General features: G+C 45.2%; 1 protein-coding gene across 7 annotated transcripts in view; it reads right to left on the bottom strand.

The window, feature by feature from the left end:
• Fars2 (phenylalanyl-tRNA synthetase 2, mitochondrial) overlaps positions 1-22712 on the bottom strand; it is a 446630-nt gene that overhangs the window by 1180 nt on the left and 422738 nt on the right. The gene's annotated exons all lie outside the window — the stretch shown is intronic.

Below are 22712 nucleotides of genomic sequence, written 5' to 3' on the forward strand. Positions count from 1 at the left end.
TCCCTCCCCTCTCCCCCCTCCCCCCTCTCATTTATTCACTTTACATCCTGATCACTGGCCCCCTCCCACCTTCTCCTCTGACACACTGAGCCTCTGACAGAGTGGAGGCCTCCCTGGGTTATTCCCCCACCCTGCCATATCAAGTCTCTGCAGGGCTAGGTGACAGTTCTCCCACTGTGGCCAGACAGCCAGCTGAGTTAGGGGAACAGATTCCACAGACAGGCAACAGCTTTAGGGACAGCCCCTGCCCCAGTTGTCTGGGACCCACATCACAGCCAAGCTGCTCATCTGATATGTATGTGCAGGAGACCTGGGTCTGCTTACTCTCTGTTTCCAAGTCTTTTCCATTTCTTCCCAACTCTGGCTTGTCCACTTTACTTTTCTGTCTTTTCCCCTCCCACCTTGAGCCCACATTTGGGAAGGGGGAGTTTCTAGGACCCTTTGCTGTTCTTTTTGGAGCTTGTCTTTAGTCAGGCATAGAGCTCCCATCTGCAGGGGGCAGCAGGAGGGAGTTACCTCCAAGGTGATCATACTCAGGGCTGTCTGGGGTGTCCCTTCCTCTTTAGCTTCAGCAGTCCATTTTAGATGAAAGGAAAACGGGCTTTCCTTCTACTCTTTCTTACTTCCCCACCTTAGCCCAAGTTATAAAGTGAGTCAAGTAATAAGAAGGAGAACCAGGTCTGTTTAGCCCCAGAGATTGGTTTGCCTTTCTAACACAGGCTCATGGAGCTGTGGCAAACTGCCAAACTTGTAAGGACAAGGATTCCCTGAAGGGAGGGCTGCCCTTGGGTTAGGCTCAGCTCTTTTACTGCATCACACCCTTCATGGAATCCTTTAGAGGGTTCACTCTGACTGACATCTTCATTAAGTTGACAACATCACTGTCCCCAAGATACAGATGTGAGCTCAGGAGGTGGAAGTGACTTACCCAAGTTCAAACAGCAGGCCAATGTTATAGGAGTGGGGTTACAGCCAGGCAACACGGCAGGAATAGGAAATAGTGTGTGCTGCTGTGAAAAGGTGCAGTGGGTTTCCAAACCACTAAATGTAGAGATGCTACATAATCTAGTAATTCCTAGGTCTATGCCCTAGAGAATGGAATGTGGCTGCCCAAACTAAAAGTCAGACAGGAGTTTGCTGCTGAGCCTTGTGATCAGGTCTGTAACCCCAAGTAACTGGGGAGGCTAAGGCAAAAGGTTCACAAGTTCAAGGCATGGTTGGACTATAGAGTAAGTTCAAGGCTAGCCCTGGCAACTTCATGAGCCCCGGTGTCAGAATGAAAAGGAAAAAGAGGGCAGGGGATGTAGTTCAGTGGTAGGATGTTTACCAAAGATGTGTGAGGCCATAGGTTCAATCCCCCCCCACACACACGGGGTGTGTGTGTGTGTGTGTGTGTGTGTGTGTGTGTAGATTTCCCTAAAAGCTCTATGCTTAGTCATTACCAACAGATGAATGGGTATCAACAGATTTATAACAGCCAGAGAATGTAATTCCAATGATTGGAAACTAGGTGAATTTCAGAACCAAAGTAATAGAAGTCACGTATTACACACTGCATGGTCCCACTATCTGAAACATCCAGACTAGAGAAGTGCCCAGTGGCACTGAACTCTATACCTTCAAAATGACTAATTTCATGTTATATGGATTTCATTTCAATAGAACAGAAACGAAACCGAGACAGTCTGGTTTCAGAACAGTCTTTACCACCACACTCCAGAGCTCTATCAAGTACCTTCCTCCCCACTCCCCTTCACCTCTGAGCTCCTCCTAGGACTTGGATCCCGAATCTCACCAAAGGCCCTGGCTACTCGGAGGTAGAGGGGCCATTAAGGTGTAAGGTGTAGTGGGAGTACTTAAGTTTATTGGGGGCAGGTTCTAGAGGGCAGATAAGGGAGGCTCAGATCCTTTCTCTTCTTCAAACCCAGCATAGGGTAAATAAGTCTCTCTGATCATGTGTTCCCCTCTAACATGCTTTCACAGGCTCAAACCTAGTGAGTCAACTGGTCACAGACTGAAGGCTTGAGACTGTGGGCCCAAATAAACACTTCCTCGTCTCTCAGGCATCTCCCATAGTGACAGAAAGCTGTACAATCTGGAGCTTCATAGGCAAATCAAAGGTCACTTTCATTACTCTAGTTTCTAGTCATGAGAAAAGTAAACAAGGTTTTTATTGTTCAGTTAGGGAGGTCAATGTTGACAAGATGGAGAAGAGTGAAAAAAAATAACAATTTCCATTGCCTTGTAATACTGGCTGATTGTACAGCAGTTGCTGGCTAGAACTTGGCTTTTTGCCTTTTTTTTTTTTAAAGAGATTTTAATATAAGTACCTTACAGTGTTTTTAAATGGGACTATTAGTTTATAGACTGTATTAGTCATTCAACAAAGAGCATCTTGCAGGCACTGAGCTTGACAGAGGGGAGCTCAGGAGGAGAATGGAGAATCTGCCGTCCAGTAGTGGGCCAGTCAGTGGTAAGAGGGCTAGCAGCTACTTGGCAGTGAAGCCAGCTGTGCCACTCTGCACGTGACAGGAACGTCTTAGGGTCTCCTCATCAGCATATGGTATTTTTCACATGCACTGGCATGGTGCTGTTGACTTAGTTACAGAGTTGAACACTGCAGAAACCAAAGAAAGAAATCTGGGTCACTCTGCCTGTAGACACTGGACACAGGCAGCCATATGTGACCATCCTTGTCTGCTTCTGAGTGATTCAGGACACTCTGTTGTGCTTTTCCCAACCAGCCTGACATCACCCCCCACCCCCTTTCAGGGGAAAGTCCAACTAGGGAAACAAAAAGCATGACTTGCTTTCTCCTGGGTCCTGTTCCCTGCTCTACTGTGAATGCCAAGGCTTACCCAATTCTACCTCCCACCCAAGTCCAGATGCTCAGGCAGAAACTGAGAGCTGGGATGGGCAATCCCATGTGCGCTATGGGGAGAGGAGGCAGGCCAGTGGGACAAGCCAGCAGAGGGGGATTCTGTTTTAGTGCCTCCTCCTCCTAGACTCCTAAGTTTAAACCAAAGATAAATGTTTGTGGGAGTCGAGAACAGTCCAGTCTGGATCAGTAAAAGGACTGTCAAGCTTATGCCTAAAAAGGCTCAGTGATCCACTCCAGGGTATGCTGGGATTTTAACAAGCTTTGAGAGGACCTGTACCTCATGCTTATTAGCACAGTATTCATAAAGCCAAGATCGGTGATTACCACAAGTATCTATCAAGGGATGAATGGAAGAAGAAATCAAGGGGAACACATACTCAATGGAATACTAGGCAGTCTTTAAAAAGGTAGGATCCGGTCATCACAGCAACATGGATAATCACAAGGACGTTATACTTAGTGGAATAGGACAATTACAGAAGGGTCACAGTTTATGTTCTCTCTTATTAGTGGAACCTAAAGAAGCTAGTCTCAAAAATGAAATGGGGGGCTGCCAGAGGCTGGGGTGGGGACAAAAGGTCAACAGCAGCAAAGTTATGGACGGTGAAAGGAACAGGCTCCAGTGATCCGTGGCAAAGCAGATGACCCTGGCTAGTAACCCTGTTTTGAATATTTTAAATCAGCTACAAGAGGATGTTAAATGTTCTCAACACAAAGAGATGACGAGTATACCAAACACCTTGATTATTGTGTCATTACACATAGATCAAAATACTATATTGCATCCTATAAATATTCATATTTGTATCGGTTTTAATGTGAAAAAGCTGAGCAATAAATATCTTAAAACCAAATAAAATAGAAAGAGTGATAAAGTGAACCATTCTCAAAAAGACTTGAAGATTAGCTAGTGCTCATCAGCTCAAAGTATGCTGGGGGGGAGGGTGGTTCTGAAGGGTTGCAGGGCCCTGGGACCTGCTGGAAAGACGGAACAATGGGTCTGAGTCTTGGTGAGGGATGGAAGACTTCTATTATACAACCACTAGGTTCACTGTGGCAACCAAACTAGCTCTGAACTTGAAATAAAACCATTCCTCACATGCAGCCCAAACCTAGCTCCTACAGCATCCACAATAGTCTGCTTTTCCATCTGTGACAGAGCAGCGACTCTGTGTTCTTGGATGGTACGCCTGACACCTCCAAGAATAGATGAGGCATGACCAGTGGGCACTGCAGACACTGCCTATCCACACAGAGATTACTCAGTGCAGAAAGATGCTGTCCAGAAGCGTTCCACTAACAAAGTGTGAAAGCTGGGTCCTTGGCTTCGTCTTCAACTAGTCCCTGCTTGTTAGAGACAAAAGTTCAGCCTGGGCCCATGTCATGAGCATTCTGCTCAGTGGAGAGGACAAGTTCATTCAGTACACTCACAGGCTTGTTGAACCCAGACAAGAGACATGGGGTGGCAAGAAGAAGAAGGAGGGAGACAGCTCTATGTCACTTCCAAGAATAGGACCGAGAGCTGACGGGATGTGGGAGAATGGAGAAGAACTTGACTTTGTAGTTAAGAGAAACCTGGTCTCAAGTCCTATCCTCTTTGCTGTGAGATCTAGGGCCCTCTGCATGACCTCTTGTGTCAGAGTTCTTGCCTATGGAGTAAGACCTCCATTTCCTTCTTAGGTCTCTGAGGACAGGATGGAAGTTCTATCCAGCAGTTATTTCAGAACCTGCCTGTTATGAGTGGATTATCTACTTAGTGGTAGGGACACATTCCAAGACCCCAGTGGCTGCCTGATACCAGCAATAACAACAAACACTATAGATACATTTTCCTAAAGTATGATTGGGGTGCATGTGATGAAATTTGATTTAAATTTAAAATATAAGCACACTAAGAGGCTAACCCCTACCCCACCCCAACCATCTGAGGCAGTGGAAGAGCTTGTCCAGGGGTCATGAGAGTGGGTGAGCTGGCCCTGATGGCAGGGGTGTGGGTGAACTGCTGGAGGGGATCAGTGAGGGAGAGCTGACCCATCACTCCTCTGCTGTGTGGTCGTCTTGGGTGTGGGGAGATGGCTTCCACCCTTCGCTACTGAAAGCAGTTGGGAGAGATGGCTCCACAACTCATGAAGTGACCATGAGGTGGCATGGGTCCCTCCCCTCTTCCCAGAAGCAATAGTAAGAGCTGGCCCTGAGGGCGGGAGAACTAGCCCTGATGGTAAAGGCATAGGTGAGGCAGCTCAGGGGGTGTGAGAGCAGGAGAGTTGGCCTAGCCCCTTGCAGGCTGCAACACTTGAGAAAGTGCTCCCCCCAGACCCCCTGCTCTGCCTGGGCAGCGTGGTGGAGTTGTCTCTGGAGGCATGGATGCTGGTGAGCTGGCCCGAGGCCATGAGAGCAGGAGAGCTGACCCTGCCTCCTACAGATGGTGGCATTGGGTGGACTAGCCAGAGCGAGGCTAGAGAGCTAACCCTGGTGGCTTAGCTACCACCCAGGCCCATATCCAGAGCTCTGAATTGGCCCACCCTAAAATCTATATCTTTTGCGAATGGTTGGAATATGTGAAAAGGCCAGTCCTGCTGTTCCAAAGCTGCAGGATCTCCATGACACAGGGCAACAATGGGATAACTGGGAGGATTCCCAATGAGGATCCTGTATTGATGATGTCACAGAAGACAGAGATCTCGAACCAGACCAGTGACTCATTGCGATGAACATCTACCTGCAAGTGAGGATGTGTGGACAGAGGGATGTACTGTGGGACACACTGTGACCTACCACAGCTTCCATGATGAGATGTTTTCTATGCTTTTTGTTTGTTTATGTTTTTACTGGGGGGGGAATTCAAGAGCAAAGGGTGGATAAGAAGGGGTAGGGAGATGCATAGGACTGGGGTGGATGATGTGAACAATGAATCAATAAAAAATAATATTTTTTTAAAGAGGCTAAAAGCACTAAAATGGAACAATTGCAACTGCAACTATGTAACAAAAAATTTCCACTGTCGATGCTCTTGAGCTTTGGGCCATTATTAAATTAAAGTCTACATGACTCTTGGACTTTATGTCACACAATGGATCTGATAGCTGAGAAAGCGTCTAGGTGATGGACGGTGGGAGTGTACATAGACAGCACAGAGATGTTGAACACACAATGGGTGAGACAGCACAAAACTTCCTACTGCTCAAAGCATGTGAGTTAGAACCAATCAATTGTTTACTCCTGAACATTTTGGATTACAGTTGACATCATATAAGTAAAACTGTTGGAAGTAAAGCTAACACAAGGGGGTCCTACTCATCTGCTGCACTCAAAATTCTAGTTGGCCAATATTTAACCCCTTTAATGAATCTGGACTCTAACAGTGGTCTGAGGATAGCCACAGCTATTCCTGATAAAGCATGAAGCCTGGTCTGAATAAACAGTTCAGACACTAAGTAAATCAGACTACTGTGTTCCCTGCTATAAGCAATCAGTAGAGATAAAGTAGAAATTCTGGTAATAAGATTTGGTGGGTGGGAGGTGGAGCCCAGGCTCTTGAGCCAGGGCAATGACAGGCAAGCTTCAGTGAGTCACCTTGCCTGATCTCATTTTCCTTAGTATTGAGAGGTGGGCTAAGAGAGCTTTAATTCTTTCTGGCTCTAATATCCCAAGACTACAGGAGGGAAGGAAGATTCTGGAGGAATCTAACATCCTCACGGAATGAAATGGAAGGGCTGATCTCCATTCATTTCTGATGTGAGGGGATACTAGGAGAATGGAGAGCAGTAGGCTAGCTTCACCAGCATAATTATTGCTTGGAAGACCAGTGAAAGAAGGCATCCTCTGTCCAGTGAGTCTCCAGTGAGTCATCCATCAGATACCATCAGATATGGACTTCCGTTCCATCCTCATCCCGCCCCTCCCACAGCTGTATCAGTCACTTTTGCACAGCCATGACCATAAACCAGACAGAAAGAACAGAGGAAAAATTGTTTGGCTCATGGTTTCAAAGAGTCTGGCCCATGTTTACCTGGTTCTGTGCATTTGGATAGAAGGAGGCTCATATCATGGCAGACAGGAAGCAGAGACAGGAGTTAGAGGAGGGACCCAGGGCAGGACATAGTCTGATCAACAAGGTCAATCTGTTGGCTTACATCACCTTCTACTAGTGTCATAATATAAATATATCAATTAATTAAATCAGTGATTAGGTCAAGGGTCTCAGGATACAGTCCCCCAAAGCCTGGAAGCTCTAGAAGACATTTTATATCAGACTGTAATAATAGCAAAAGGGCCTGCTGGCTGAGTTTCAGAACACTTTGTCTTCTTGGCCTGGTGTTCCCTGGAGACCCTTCAGAGCTGTGCGTTTCTGTGGTTGTCAGCCAGACGAGGAGCTAGCCACAGATAAGTGTCTCAGTGCCCCTGCCAAGCTTCCTGTCTCCCAGAGGGACTTCTGTTCCTACAAGACAGTCATAAGAAACTGGACCAGATGGTTCCTCTGACAGTTTCTGCCTGGAGAAAGACAGCTCCCATGTAGGCCGTGATAGAGGCAGGACCAGCAGCTGCGAAATGAACCAAGCTGGGCCACCCCTACCGGTCCACTCACTGGTCAGCCTCAGTCGGCACTTAAGAGCTCTGCAGAGACACATTTTACAGGGAAGCAGTGCTTCTGAACATCAAACACCTGCCAAGTCCTCTGGGAAGTTCAAAGCACCCCCAGGTTTTTTTTTTTCTTCTAACTCTCCCCATAACTTCTGGTACTCTTGAGCAGTGGCTTCTGCCAAGCAGGCTTAGAAAGGGAGGTGGAGTCCAGGCCTCCTGCAGGGTGGGGCTGAGGTTCTGGATCTTTATTTAAGTAAGACTGAAAATAACTACTTTGAGAAGTCTTTTAATGGTCTCTCTTACTACTGCTTCTCAGCTAGGCTCTGGAGCCAGTTTCTAATACAGGTTCTTATTCTACAATATAAATACAGACTCATAGAGGTTTTAAAAGACTGAGAAAAAGAGACAAACCAGGGTAATTGTTTCAGACATTTCAGGCTTACTGTTAACAACTGATATTAAAGTATGAGCAGGCAGCATGACAGAGCCTTTGCTGTGGCTTCTGAAAAAGGCCCAGGTGATCACATATGATACATGTGACAACATGGATGCACACTGAGGACACAGCATTTAGTGAAACAAACCAAAAACAAAGGACCAGCATTCCATGACTGCTATGCAGAGTGCCTAGAACCCAAATGTACAGGCAGCAGGGGCACAGGCACTGTCAGCGGCTGGACAGGTGAGCTGGGGCAGATGAGGTGGGGGGGACAGGTGAGCTGGGGTGGGTGAGCGGGGGCCGGTGAACAGGGGCAGGTGAGCACAGGCAGTGGGCACAGAGTTTCAGGCTGGGGAGATAACTGAGCTCTGGAGATGGGCAGAGGTGATGGTTAATGCCACCCACCTGTGCACTGAAGAATGGCAAAAGTGGAAAATACTGTATAAATTCTACCACAATAAAAATGGAAATTCAAGGGGCAGTGACTGAAACAAGCCAAACATAGGAATTCACATTATACTTAAATCAAAACCCAAACATTAGAGAATGGTTCTGGATGCCAGTGTTGGTCCACTCAGAATTCTGCCTTGCTCAGAGGAGTGCCTCTGGAATTCCAGACAGAAGGCAGGGTGCCCCACATCTTATGGAGATGGATTTCTCCTTATTGGGCAAATTTTTTTCCAATTGTTTTTACTGTCTTCCAAGCAACCTTCTTACACTTTTAACAAAGGTGAAGAAATGTCTTGTTTTCAATTGTGTGCAAGCTTTGAAGGCGATTTCAGTCTCCTCTCTGGCCTGTGTCTGCCAAATTCAAGTTGCCAGAACTAGCTCTACCTGTGTGCTGTTACAGGGCTGCTTCTTGACTGTGATGACAGTGGCCACCAAGTCAGGCTACAAAAGATTTGAGATAGGTGAGGTGCTACAGTTCCAGCTCAGCCCATTGATCAGCTATTGTTATTCTGTGTGGCTGGTTGATCACAAGTATTTATTCTGTGCTGAGGTCTGCACTGTGGGAGATACAGACATGTAAATGAATTGCTTGATCAATACATGAATATTCATGCAGCGGCCAGTCTGCTTAACTCAAGGGTAGTGGAGAAATCTCCCAAAGCATTAGAAAGAAGGATGCCACTGAATAATGGCATTGTGGTCAGTGACAGATAGACCACATACATGATCACACTCCCGGGAGTCTGTGACAAGCATACCCACCTTCATTTATGGAATTAAACTGTAGAATGTTTGTATGTATAATGTTTGTATGATAACAAACCATCTGACACTCATTTCTTAGCACACAACCATGACATTGGCCTCTCCCTGGGGGGTAGGCCTTAATGTTTCTTGTTTCTTAGCCTTACTCCACTGGTAGTGTGACCCATAGCCCAAAGCTCCTGCCACCATACCTTTCCTGCTAGGATAGACTGTACCCTCAAACCGTAAGCCAAGATAAGCCCATCTTCCCTTAGATAGCTTTTTGTCAAGTATTTTGTCAAACCAGGTGAAAAGGAACTAAACCAAAGAAAGGCCCTTGCTCGGGGCAGCCTCACTGCATACAGAGGATGGCAGGCAGTTAATGTCAGAGCTGGCTGGAGGATTTCAGTACTGTGATCCATTCAGCTTACCCCATGTTAATAGTTACTGTCTGGGCACACTGTAGACGTTCCCCAACTCCACTATTCAGAGTAGAATGCCATGTTGTATAGATTTTATTTTAAGACTCAGGATCACATTTAAAAGAATCACACATTAGTAAAGGAAGATTTACAGACTTTCTAGTGACATTATTTTGAAAAAAAAAATTGGGGGCAGGAGAGACTCTATGGATCTAATCTATAGTGCTAGGGACAGCATACAATGACAGGGACTACCTGCAGCAGGCCAGGATGGAGACATCTCTGCAGCTCTTGGTAAAAAGCCAGTTGTTCCCATTTCTCCTAACCTTAGCCCTAGGTAACGGCTATATAGATTTCATTTGTGTAGGACTGCTTTTCAGCTGGCCTTGGTGTGCATGATTATTCTATTATATCTGACTTTCTTACTTCTTTCTCCTGCTCTTGTGAATTCTGTGAAACTAGATGTTCCTTGATGTAATGATCCTTAAACAACTAAAAACTGAGGCATAGGGGCACAGCACAGCACAGCACAGTCCTAATGGTCCAAGTGCATGCTGTGTGTTCTTATCTTGGAAACAATGTAATAACTGCACAATGGTAGTTCTAGATTAATGCTTAACTTGCAAAGAAAGTTTGAAGAAATTATTAGAAAATAAAATAGGGCCAACACTGGGACCCCAAGAAAGGGAAAAACTATTAAAGTTATGGAAGAAGTTTTGCACAACATTTAAAGCAAGTATAGAATATGTAAAATCTTATAATACTAGTAAAATTAAGTCAAAACACTGGGACTCTCAGGAGAGTCATTGTGTGCAATGTACAGAAGCAGAAAGCTAGTGGAACTACTGAGTTAAGGGTTAACTTGATTCTTTCTGACCACTGCCTGGCAGCTTTGCCCATGTCATTTATCATTAGAGCTTCACAGGAAAATGCAAGTAGCTGACCTCGGAGCTCTGAGCTCTGAAGTATAATAAGTCAAAAGTTAAAGTTTAAATAATGATAAGTTTGCAATTATTATTATTTTGGTCACAGGCCTAGGAATAGGGAAAGCTTGAAAGTTTGGGGAACAATTGTAATTTTTGATTCTTTGTGGGATGCAGTTATTCTTTTGAATTTGATTTGGCAATGATTATACAATGCCTATTTTTTTTTCTACCTGCTTTTGGAGTATCAATAAAAGACTGGGGCAAGAGAAAGGCGAGAGAGCGAGTAGTGAGCATGTGAAGAGTGAGTGAGAGGGCGAGTGAGAGAGCATGTGAGGTGAATGGAGAGAGCATGGAGAGAACATGAGAAGTGCATGTGAAGAGTGAGTGAAGAGAGAATGTGAGGTGTGTATGGAGAGTGTATGTGTGAGTGAAAGGAGCGTGCATGTGGTGTGTGTGAGGTGTGTGAGATGTGTGTGAAGAGTGTGTGTGTGAGTGAAAGGAGAACACACAGAGGTGTGTATGAGTGTGAGAATTCAAGAAAAGAAAGGGCACAGGAAAAAAGCAGAGTGCACAGGAGAATGCAGTGTGTGTGTGCAGCCTCAAGCTGAGAGCAAACGAGCAAAAGAGAAAAAAAGCAGAGTGAGAGTGACGAGAGAGAAACTTTAAGCCTTGAAAAATTGCCTGTCAGCTTGTACCCAAAAAAGTAGTCTGTGTATATTTATTATGTACCTTCCAGATATCCCTGCTTTCAGTTGAGAACTTCGATCCTGAGTCCAGGTTGGACTCTGACACTATAATGCCATTTCTTCCCAGTAGAAAGTCAGAGATCAAGGGGGAGGGGACAAGATAGGGATGATTTTTAGGCAGGGTGAGCATCAGCTATGCCATTCTAGGTTGGGATGATGCAGTGATGAATGGCTTCTTTAAGTGCTACTGTACAAGTGATACAATTTATGAACTCAAAGGAGCAAGAAGATGACAGATCTGAGAGCTCTTCCAACCTGTACCTGTATTCTTCCTACATAGTGTGACTGCTACTAGGTCGGTCTATCCAAGGCTTCTCCAGTGTGACCTAAGAGGTTGCTCTCCTCACATGGAGCTGACAAATGTGTCCAGTGATTTGTTCTCTTTGCTGGTCATGGATTTAGTCTAGTCTCTTTCTTCCACGGCAGTTGGTTATACTCCTTAACTCATGACCAGCAGAAAAAGGGCAGAATGATCCTGCCTAAGGTACATAAGGACCATCAGGGGTCAAAGAGGGAAGAGATCTTGGAGAGAAAGGTGGTCCGTGTCATAGGTAACATCACTGTCTGCAGTGTAGGAACATAGCCATCAATCCATCGATCTATCCAATTCATTACTGGACTCATTCTGAAATGAACAGTCTCCACCCAGTCTACTCTGTGCCATGTATGCTGCCGAGTGCTGAGAAGCTAAGAGCGGGATACTACAAGCCAGACACGAGCAAGCTCTTGCAGAGCTTCCAGCCTAGTGCAGGAGGTAGGTACTAATCAGAGAATTATGAAAAAATGTAAATTACAACTATGTTAAAGGTTACAGAGAAGATGTACATGGTGCTATGAGGCTACATAAAAGGCCCATTAACTTAAAGGTTAGAGAAGGTTCCCCGTGGGAGTATCAAAGCTGAGACCTGAAGGAGAATGGGAGCCAATGAAGTGTAAGAAGCAGGGTGACAGGCATGGTCATGCCACAGGTAAAGGCCTCGAGAGGTTGCAAACATAAAGAAATAAAAAAGCAAATTCTAATTTCTCATCTTCTGAGTGACAGAGTCATGCTCAGATCTGTTACCTTCTCCTGTCAGTTTCCTTGAGGAGAGACTTCTTTCTGCCTGTCATACCAGAACCTCATCCATGGACCATACCCCCAACTGTCCTAGTGTTGTGTGTATGTTTTCAATAGAACCCAATCTCTCTGCCATATGACACCCTATCAACACGTGGACTCTAAATTAACAGTTCATTACCATAGTAAAGCTGCTCTAATGTTGGTGACATGAGGACCTCATCCATGCCTGCCCTCTTGCTAGAGGTGGCCTCTTCCCCTGGTCAGATTCCAGGGTGTTGACTGAAATACTAATCAGGCTTTCATCCTAGAAGAAAGTCAGGCTCACAGAGGCTCATAATCCACTCAAGTATTAGGCCACAGATAAGGAGTCCAGGTGCCTCCAAATGCTCTTACCCTGTATATGATGTTATCTGACGTTAGTGGCCAATGTCTTAATGGAATCCCTATTTCAAAGTACCTGCAGCTTTCATAAGGTTGTTTCCACAATGAAACTTGAAGATAAAACTCCAAAGCAGTATTTTATAATCTTATAAAAAAGCAATTTTGCTTGGGGTAAAGGGGGAGAGGGTTGGGGTAGCTGGTTTTTTTTTTTAAGTCACCTCATTCTTGTTACTTGGATGAATCTACTCTCCCATTCTCAGTAAGGTAGAAGCATTATTATTTGCTCCTAAATATTCCCTCAGTTTGGAAGAACTGAAGTCAAGTAAGCAAAGCTTTGTCAGCAACTTGGAACAAAGCATTAATAAAGTAAAAGTCAGAGTCAATAAAACATCCAACAGTATTATTGACTTGCAGTTGTCCACATTCAGACTCAGTTAAGAGAAGTGCTCACTTTCTGTATTTTCTTCAAGGAAAGAAACATTTTTTTTTTTAAGGCTTAGATTTCTAGTGTATAGGAGAAAAACGCGATCAATTTTTTCAACTTGAATTTGTCCATTATAAATGTTTTAGAGAAATTCAGGAGGACTGGCTTAGCCTTGGAGGCAAAGTGCCATTTCAAATGAGGGTTCAAAGGCACTGCCACATACCATGGTGAGAAGTGACAATGGTGCTGTCCCTGTGTTTAGGTCCCTCACTTGAGGCTGTTTTTTTTTTTTTTTTTTTTTTTTTTCCCTGAGCCAAGGAATTGGACAGAAGATCTGTCTGGGAGAGATTGCTGGAACGGGTGACTAGAGGAAGTGTCTCTTTTCAATGCTAACCTTTTCTATGTGTGGCACTTAGTTTAGAATAAGACAGGATGACTAAGAAGTTCTAGAATGATGTCAGAATAAGATGACTAAAGAGCCTACTGCTGTACACACCCAGATGTGACAAATTACACAGAAGGACAAATTACATACATGAAGAATGTTTTAAGGAAATGGTAGAAGATAAGATAGCAAGGCAGAAATTTCCAGATACCAAGATGGAGAACATAAACAGTAGCAGGATGTCTCCAGTGCTTCCACCTGGAAGTACTGGATTGGGGGACAATGCTGGTCACTGAAGCCTAGAGTTTGAATTTTAATATCCACTTGTGATGGTTTATATATGCTCGGCCCAGGGAGTGGCACTATTAGAGGGTGTTGCTAGTTAGAGTAGGTGTGTCTCTGTGGGCCTGGGCTTTAAGACCCTCATTCTAGTCAGTATTCTGCTAGCCCTTCAGATGAAGATGTAGAACCATGTTCCTGCCTTGATGATAATGCACTGAACCTCTGAACCTGTAAGCCAGCCCCAATTAAATGTTGTTCTTATAAAAGTTGCCTTGGTCATGGTGTCTATTTACAGCAGTATGAAAATGGAAGAAGGGAAGGAGGAGGAAAAGAGGGTGGAGGAGCAGCAGCTGCGGCATGTAAAATAACACAAATGCTAGAATACAAAGATCAGCAGCATCTGAAGAGGGGATGAGATAGTAACAGAAATTTCCAGAATTAATGGGATTCTCAGGAGGCACAGTAAAGTCCTGAAGGGGGAACAAACAAACAAACAACCCAGTCTTTATTTTACACCCTGTGCTACAAAGAGATCTCTTGAAAATAGCTAGGGAGAAAAGGCCTTGAATGGAAACAGACTTTCCCACAGCCACAGAAAGGCCAGGCAACATGGCTTAATCCCAGCAGAATATCCCCATGCTCTAGCCAGCTAAGATGCCACTTTGGAATGGCTAAATTAAAATACACTCAGGATTCCCATGCTCTCAGACACTCGTGAGAACTATTTCAGGGAGCAGGCTGAAATAAGACAGGAAGCAAGAATCCATCAACAGCAGGACATGGCAGATGTGACAGTGGGGGTGCACTCACCAGGACTTTGTCATATCACACTATGGTGTCAGAAGCTCAGAGACTCTCAGTTTTAGGCTTACCAGAGGTTCCCTGAGTTGGCATGAGTGTCTTAGGAAATGTGACAGTCTGCTCTACTCGGTGCTCCACCTCACAAGGGAAGGGCGAAGAGGGCAGCAGCCCAGGGGCTACAAAGACCTGCTCTCAGCAATGCCTCAGATTTGACAGTTTAAAACAAGACTGATAAACGTACTTTACAAAGTTGTACGTCACTTATCAGAAGGGGTTCGTCCTAGGAAATGAGTCCTTTAGTGACTGATGTTGCTATTGGTTGAACAACATCACAGAAACTAGGATGGCCATGACGTTGTTGGGAAACTTTCTTCATGTACTAGCCTATCATTTCCCAAGATGTGACTATGCAGAAAGTGACTGCATGTGTGCAAGATCTAAAGAGTTGATAAAAGAGAGTGACTAGTACAATGGTTATCACAATTATGACCTTGATTAATTCACTTGCTTAAATCAAAACATCTACATTTATTTTGAGAAAAAGTTCTGTGTCCCAGAATTTAGCTACATAGGGAAAAAAAAAACAATAAGAAAATTGATATCAACGGGAATTTGGCCACCGTGTGTCAAATACTGGACAACTATTTCTCACAGTCCCTCCAAGTGAGCTTTCTGAATACAGGACAACTGAGTGGGTTCTCTGTCAGCACCACCATGACTGGTTCAACCTGCTCTCCATTTGCCCTACAGAAAGTGGCTGGTGACTCCTAGAAAGAGATGTAGAAGCTACATCCTGGTTGGTGTAGTAATGTCTACCCACAGAAGAACCAGAACAGGGCAGATAATGGAAGACTACAGGCCTGTAGCTTCCTTTTTCATAGATAGGGCACGAACATAGAATACAGCTCCTGTCACATGGGTAGCTGCTGTATGGAGAAGACAAGACTGCTGCCAGCTCCACGCTGTGTCTAGCATTTACTGTTGACTCAGGATAGACAGAGGTCGGTTCCAATAGAAACAGCAACTTGGAAAGCACAGGTATGTGTCCAAGGAGGAATACCTCTGGAATAGTGGTTTAAATAATAATCCTAGGCTTCCAAGAATTATTATTCAAGAAGTCACCTTTTCTCTTTGTTACCAACCAAATACATTGATATCCTAGAGACTCTTCTGCCCACATTGTTCAATGTCTGGAGAAAGTGACTGGCTCGTAATATTTTCCTATGACATATGTTGTCTTGTCCATTTTCTTTTCTCTCCCTTGCTTCAATGCGTGTGAACTATGAAGGGATCTTTAGCTGATGAAGATACAAGTCCCTACTTCATTTGGGAGCATGTCTACACAGCTATCTCACTTACTCCTCAAACCTAACCAGAAAGAGCATCTGATTTACCCCTAGCAAGATTTGTCTTGCTAGGTGGAAGAGGGTCTGCTGAGGCCCCTTCCTTACAATACCTACCCTTCCTTGGATAGCTCTGGCTCTGGCTGGTAGACATGGGGCTCAAAGAAGGAGCAATGCCTTGGGTCAGGAGGTTGGCATTGCCGTGACATGAAAATTTCATTTACATCATTCTGAGCAAGTGCCTAACATTCTTGGTCTCAACTCTGCATTGGAATTAAGATGGTCAATCACTGAGACATTGGCTACCCAGTTCCCTAAGCACCAATTCTCTCTCAATCTCTGGTAAGTACTGACTAAAAGTTGGCAAGGTGGGTAAAGTACCTTTCTAACTCACCAAGGGACCCTACATTTATTCTGTCCCTCCTTGGCGAAGGTCATTGCTGGGAACAAACAAGTGGGCTACAGACAGGAAGACATGGCTAAGAGGGGTTCACAGTCAGACTTTGCTATAGCTGCTTGGAATAAGCAGCCACAAAGCTGCTAATTGGATTTGGCAAGCTGCTGAGTCACTGTCGTGTAAGATCAGATCGCTGCACGCTGAAGATGAAGCCCATGCTGTCAGCAGCTGAGAACATGTCTTTGTGATGAAGGAGAACGGGGTGCACAGAGCACACTGGATCGGCTTTCACAATTTATGACGAGTAATTAAAATCTAACAAACCACAATTAGAAAGCACCCGCCACAGCCTTATTTTGCCATTTGTCTTTTAATTAAACGTTTCCTATGATTTAGCTGTAGCTCTGCACATGGAGCCAAAGCCCTGAAGTATTGGTTGTAGCATCTTGGAGGGGGAGGGGATGAGAGAGGATACTTAAGTGTTTCCTTTAAATCACTGATCTTTCCTGTCTGGAGAATCTCTGTACATCACAAGGAGACAGTGAGGCTGGTCCTTCGTGATGCCAGAAGGGGCAGGGGGTGCACCCAGGGAAACCCTAAAAGCAGAGCCAGGACAAAGCCAATTGGAGGAAGGTTTTTAATTTTCTGACACTGACAAGGTGATAAGTGGGAGAAAGGTACCATTATGCTATAAACAAGAAACATTTAGGAGGACACTGTTGTAAACTAGGGTGGAGGGAATAATTTCTAAGTGTAAAGACATTCTGAGTCCCCTCCCATGTTATCAAGGGCTTATTATCATACATGAGAAATGACCTAGTGTTTGCATGCCCAGGGGCACTATGGGATTAGAGACAAGATACTTGAGGGAAGGGAGTTATGGTTCTAGGGGAGGGTCTGTCTCCCTGAGCACAACCTGGGAATGCTTTAGGCATGCAGGCTCCCTCCAGGCCTACCAGGGAATTGAGGCAGACAGAGGGTGAGCATTCATTCACCCACTTTATTATTTGAGGCTGGAAAGGGGGAAAGATGATCTGCTCTAGAAGGTTAGGAAGGATCACATGTAGAATTGGATTTAAAGGATTTCACACTAGAACAAATGCTGCTTGAGGACAGAGGTGAAGGAGGTCAACATGATGGCTCACTTTTGATCTTGGTATTTGCTCAGTAGAAAGTTGTTCGTTACTTGACAGGAATTGCTGCAGTTTTATTATTGGGCCAACTAAAAAGTGTTCAGGACAACAGTACCCTATGTCTAGGTTGCATGGTGCCATTGTTTAGCAAGCTAGAGGTTGCATAGGTCCAAGTACATTTGATAGGGCTGACACTGGCTGCCATCGGATGCCTTCCCTAGAATGACAACCTCTACAATTTCTCCAAGTAACTCACCACCCAAGGAGGGCTCTTTATGGAGAAACAGGTTCCAAATACCATTTGTAAGACTTGAGTTTGAGCCATAGCACATGCTCAACTCCAGAAACATATATGGTGTCAGGATCCTACTCTAGCTCCTCAAAATAGACCCAACTTCAAATAGTTATGGCAGTCACCCTGGTGTTTGCAACAGATTCTTGGTTGAGTCCGTTGGGTGCATAGCAAAGCATTATCCAAAGTGGAGGCAGAGAAAGGGTGGGAGATGCTTACATAAGACCCTAAACCAACCAATCAACCAATCAACCAAGCAACCAAGCAACCAACCAACCAAGCAACCAACCAACCAACCAAGAAAAACAAGGTAGGCTTGCCAACAAGGGGCTTTGAGAGAGCCTAGAAGGTGGAGGGAGCCTATCTTCAACAGCCATCCTTGAAAGTGACCTTCTTGATACTGGAGCAAGGAGAAGCTGCCAAGAAATGTTATCACCTTCTTGCCAGCAAACTTGTAACTGGCTCTGTAACGGTATCTTTTAAAGTCCATTTGGCCATCAGCATCTTTCAGCATGCCTCAGATTCTCTGGGACCTTGTCTCACAGCATCCTTACTCTCCTTGTGCCTGCCTCCTCATCACTCCTGGGACCTTTCCTCTTCTCAATGGTCTTTTCATGAGCTGAAGTTGAGTCTGTCTTAAAGCAGCATGCTCTCTATTGGGCTTCAATACTCGTGACATTTTTGTCATTTGACTCTTCCACATCCAAGCTTCATGAAAATGTGTCTCCTCTCTGTGATCACTGCCTCGTATACCATAACCCCGACTAACTGAGGGGGCAAGTAAGGGATACAGTCTAGTTGGTGCTGTGTCTGGTACAGGGTAGTCTGCATTCCACAAAAGGGGTACTCTGCCAGTGCTCCCATGAGGGCTAGTTCAGGGTTGCTGAGAATGCTACGCTTTTGCTTACTTTTAGTAAACAAGACAATGGGTTTCATTACCATTTTCATACGTGTATATCATTATACTTATTTCATATTCACCCCTTCCTTCCCTGGCCTCCCCCACCATCATTACTTGTATGCTTTCATGTCTTCTGTATATATTTAAATATGTATTTAAACCTATGTCCTTATAAGAGATTGTGACATGTTCTTCTTTTCTCTATTCCTCTCTTAACCTCCACTCCTATCTTTGGACTCCTTCTTCTACTCTCACATTGTGTGTGTGTGTGTGTGTGTGTGTGTGTGTGTGTGCAAGCATGTGCAAGCACACATTATGTATAATATCGAAATTGCACATATGAGAGAACACTGATGCTCTGTCATTCCACATTTGATTTACCTTGCTCAGTCTGATGATCTCTAGTTCCAATCACTTTCCTACACATGACACAATTTCCTTCTTTTTTACGGCTGAGTTAAGCCCCACTGTGCACACGTACACATTGTCTTTGCCCATCATCTGGTGCCAGGCTTCTAGGCGGATTGAGAACACTGCTCTCTTCCACATGTGCCCCCGCACTTCGCCATCTTCTGCTCAGAGATTAGAGACTGCATCCCTCCTGTGCACTGTTTTGTTCTCAGTGCCCACCAAGATGCTCTCCCCAAGGGGCCTGGGGTGATGTGGGCTGGATGGCAGATGAATGCAGACCTTCTTACCCCATGAAGGCCCAGAAACTCTTCCATGAATACGCAAATGTGTTTCGTATCCTGTCAATCACATCTGCACTTCTGCAGGGGTGGGAGGCAGAAGCAGCCTGTACTGCTGTCACAGCTGTGAGATGCTTAGTAAACTGTTAAGATGCTGGAAGGAAGGCATTTCCACACTGGGGACAGAACTCAAACACATTGTTCCCTGGCGGCTTTGAGCTCGGAAGGCTCAGGTCAGGGTTGTGGCTCTTGGTGCAGGGTATTATATAATAGGCTTGCTACAGTTGTATCCTTGATCTCCTCTGTAGCTGTGTCCATTCCAACCCACGTTAGGACTTGTTCTGAGGAGATGCTGACAGCAGGCCACACAGGCCCTCACCAGCCTCCTCTAGAGCCTTCCATCCAGCCTGGCTGGCTGCTCAATGAGCCACCATGGTCCTCCTTTTTTATGATGTTCCCCACTCCTGCAGGTGGCCTTTCCCAACCCACTTTCCCCCATTGCTGGTGAGATCCTTGAAAGAAAAAACCTGACAATGCCACATCCCTGCTCAAGTGCTTAATTAGGCCACCACCACCACTTCATATGGAGAGTCTCTGCAGTCTGCCCTTGGCTGCTGTTAGCATGCTGATGCTACCTTCCTGTGTTTCTACCACTTGGAATCAACAGTCTCTCCTGGGTTCCTGAGGTGTTCCTCATGTTTCCCTCCCTGCCAGAGTTGCTTCCTGGGAGGAAGGTTAGTCCCTTCCTGGGGGAAGGGAGGAAGGAGAGAGAATACATGACGCCACATTCATGGCACCTCCCTGGGGAGGGGCCCAGTCTTTAGATGGACATCTATCCCTGAAGGTTGGCTAGGTGTGAATTCCCAGGGAGGCCGCCTTGGGAGGTAGCATTGAGAGCCAGCATATTTACTCAGCCTTGTTAGAAATAAAGCTCTACTGTGGTTGTCATCTGCCTGATTGCTATATCTGTTTCTCAGTTATACCTGAACTTGCCAGAGGAAGGGCAATTTGTAATAAGCCTCTCAGAACAGTAGCAAACCCAACCTGTTGCTGTTTCAGACTGACCATATGTAAAGCAGAAAGCAAACTGTCAGGGTCCATGGTATTTCCTGAAGTCAGAGTTTACACTGAATGCGAGGTATTGGGGACTGGCTAGTGATAGCTGAGTTTGATCCTGGCTCCTGATCCAGGCTCTGTCAGTACCTCATGCTGTGTCTGAGCACATTACCTATCTCTCTGAGCTTTGGTCATATTGGGACAAACGACAGTGTTCAGCACACTGACATCCACTAGAAACCAGTCCTTGCCGTTCTTACTCTTGCTTCTCATTCTTGCCTGTGGCCATGATGCTGGCTGGTTGAGTCCCTTGCCTTTAACAGTCTTGGGGAGGGAAATGGTGAAGATCTTCAAACACAGTCCCTGGAGCTGGGCCAGGGGTGAGGTTCTGAGTTTGCCAAAGTGCTCTAGATGACTCTGTCACACTTTCTGCATCTGAGGGGCTATGTCCTTTGGATTTCTACTATATGTGAGTGAGTCTTGTTGTTGTTTTAGCTTTTTCTCAAACAGGAGGTACTGTTTTCTCCCTTGGTCAACTATGAACAAAGGAGTCCAGACATTTGGTGGAGAAGAGTGGCAAGGGAGGCCAGAGCATGGGGGTCAGATGGAGACTGGAAGACAAAGGCAGGAACGGGTAGGGACAATGAAGTAGGGAGCTTTCTCAGGACTGAACTGATAGACAGACAGAATTTGAACAATGTTTGTTGAATTTGTATCATAGAAAGGCTTAACCGTAAGACACGGTCTAGAAGGAAGCACGGAAAATGTACCAACGAGCTCCCCCTGCCTGGCTCCTCTTAGGACCACTCCCTCCTCCTAGGTTGCCGCTCCCAGCCTGGATATGTGTCTGCTCTTACTGTAACTTGTTATGCTGTTTTTGGTTGCTATCCCTGGGAGGCCTGCTCTTTTTTAATATTAATTAATTAACTAATTAATTTTATAACCTAACTGTAGTTTCCCTCCCCTCCCACCTCTCCTCCCAGCCTCACCCCTATCCACTCCTCTATTTCTCTTCAGAAAAGAAGCCCACTCCTTTTATGAAGGGAAATGGAGAGTGGATCTGTGGGAGAGGAGAGAGCGAGAACTGCAGTCAGGACATAAGGTATGAGACCAGAATAAATAAAAATAAAAAAGAATGAGCCTAGAATTAGAGAAAATGGAGAGTTGGAATATAGACTTTTTAAAATCAACTGATATCTAAATCTAAACCTAAACGCAATAATGAGAACATGAGGCATCTTGAGGAGCTAACAGTGGGTGATGACTATTTTAGTAATCAGAAAGGATTGTTTAACAGCACAGAGACTCTGAACTGCTGGTTTTCTGCTGACTTTGCCATATGACTCTCAGGATGCTGTGTGGCTTCAGCAGGTGACTTACCCTCTCTGAGGCTCCATACATGACCCTGGTGGCTGCTTAAGTGTCCATTCTACTTGCACCCTTCACAGTATCTGGCCTATGACTCCTACCATGTAGTATTCAAGCTCTTGTATGATTCCTTCCATGCTGTACCATGGCCCTGGCCTATGTGACCATGGGATATTGCAGACATGACAGTAAGTTACTTGTTTATATCCAATAGGAACAGGCAGTCATAGAACTGGCATAATCACCATTGAGCCTTAGATGGTATATGGATGAAGACAATTTAAAAGTGTGTGGGGATTGGAGAGATGGCTCAGTCAGTAAAGTAGTGCTTGCCTTACAAGGACCCGAGTTTGATCCCAGAACCTAAATGTAAAACACTGGGAATGGTGGCACATACTTCTAATTCCAGTGTCTGGAAGACAGAGACAGATGATACCTGAGGCTTTGTAGCCAGCAGCTCCAGTCTGGTGAGAGCCTATCCTTCGAAAAACAAGCGAGGTGGTGGCTGGAGAATGACAGCCAAGACTGGCCTCTGGCACTCGTATGAAGGTGTACACATTCATGCTCACACATACAGAATAAGAAAAGTGTGCACATGCCTGGCAAGAAGGCTTAGAGGGTGAAGGTGCCTGCTGCTGGGTCTGAGGGCCTGAACGTGATCCTAGGACCTTTGGAGAAATAGTAGTGAATCCCAGACTTGTTCTCTGACATTCACTCATAAATTCTGTGGCACATGGACACACACACACACACACACACACACACACACACACACACGCCTAAGCTTTCTCCATCTTCATTTCAATGTCCACAACAGCTCACTTTTGCCTTGCATCCGGCTTTTCATTCTGAGTAGGCAAAGTTCTAAGTCATGCTTCCCTATATCTGCTCACGCACAAAGCATTCTCCAGCTGCTAAGAGTAAGAGTCAGCCTTCAAAGGCCTATAAGATTTGTGTGATTTAGACCCTACCTGCAATTTCTGACTATTTCCAGTAAATGTACCCATTCAA

This window comes from Grammomys surdaster, unplaced genomic scaffold, assembly GCF_004785775.1.
Source record: "Grammomys surdaster isolate TR1022 unplaced genomic scaffold, NIH_TR_1.0 137, whole genome shotgun sequence".
Taxonomy (NCBI): Eukaryota; Metazoa; Chordata; class Mammalia; order Rodentia; family Muridae; genus Grammomys; species Grammomys surdaster.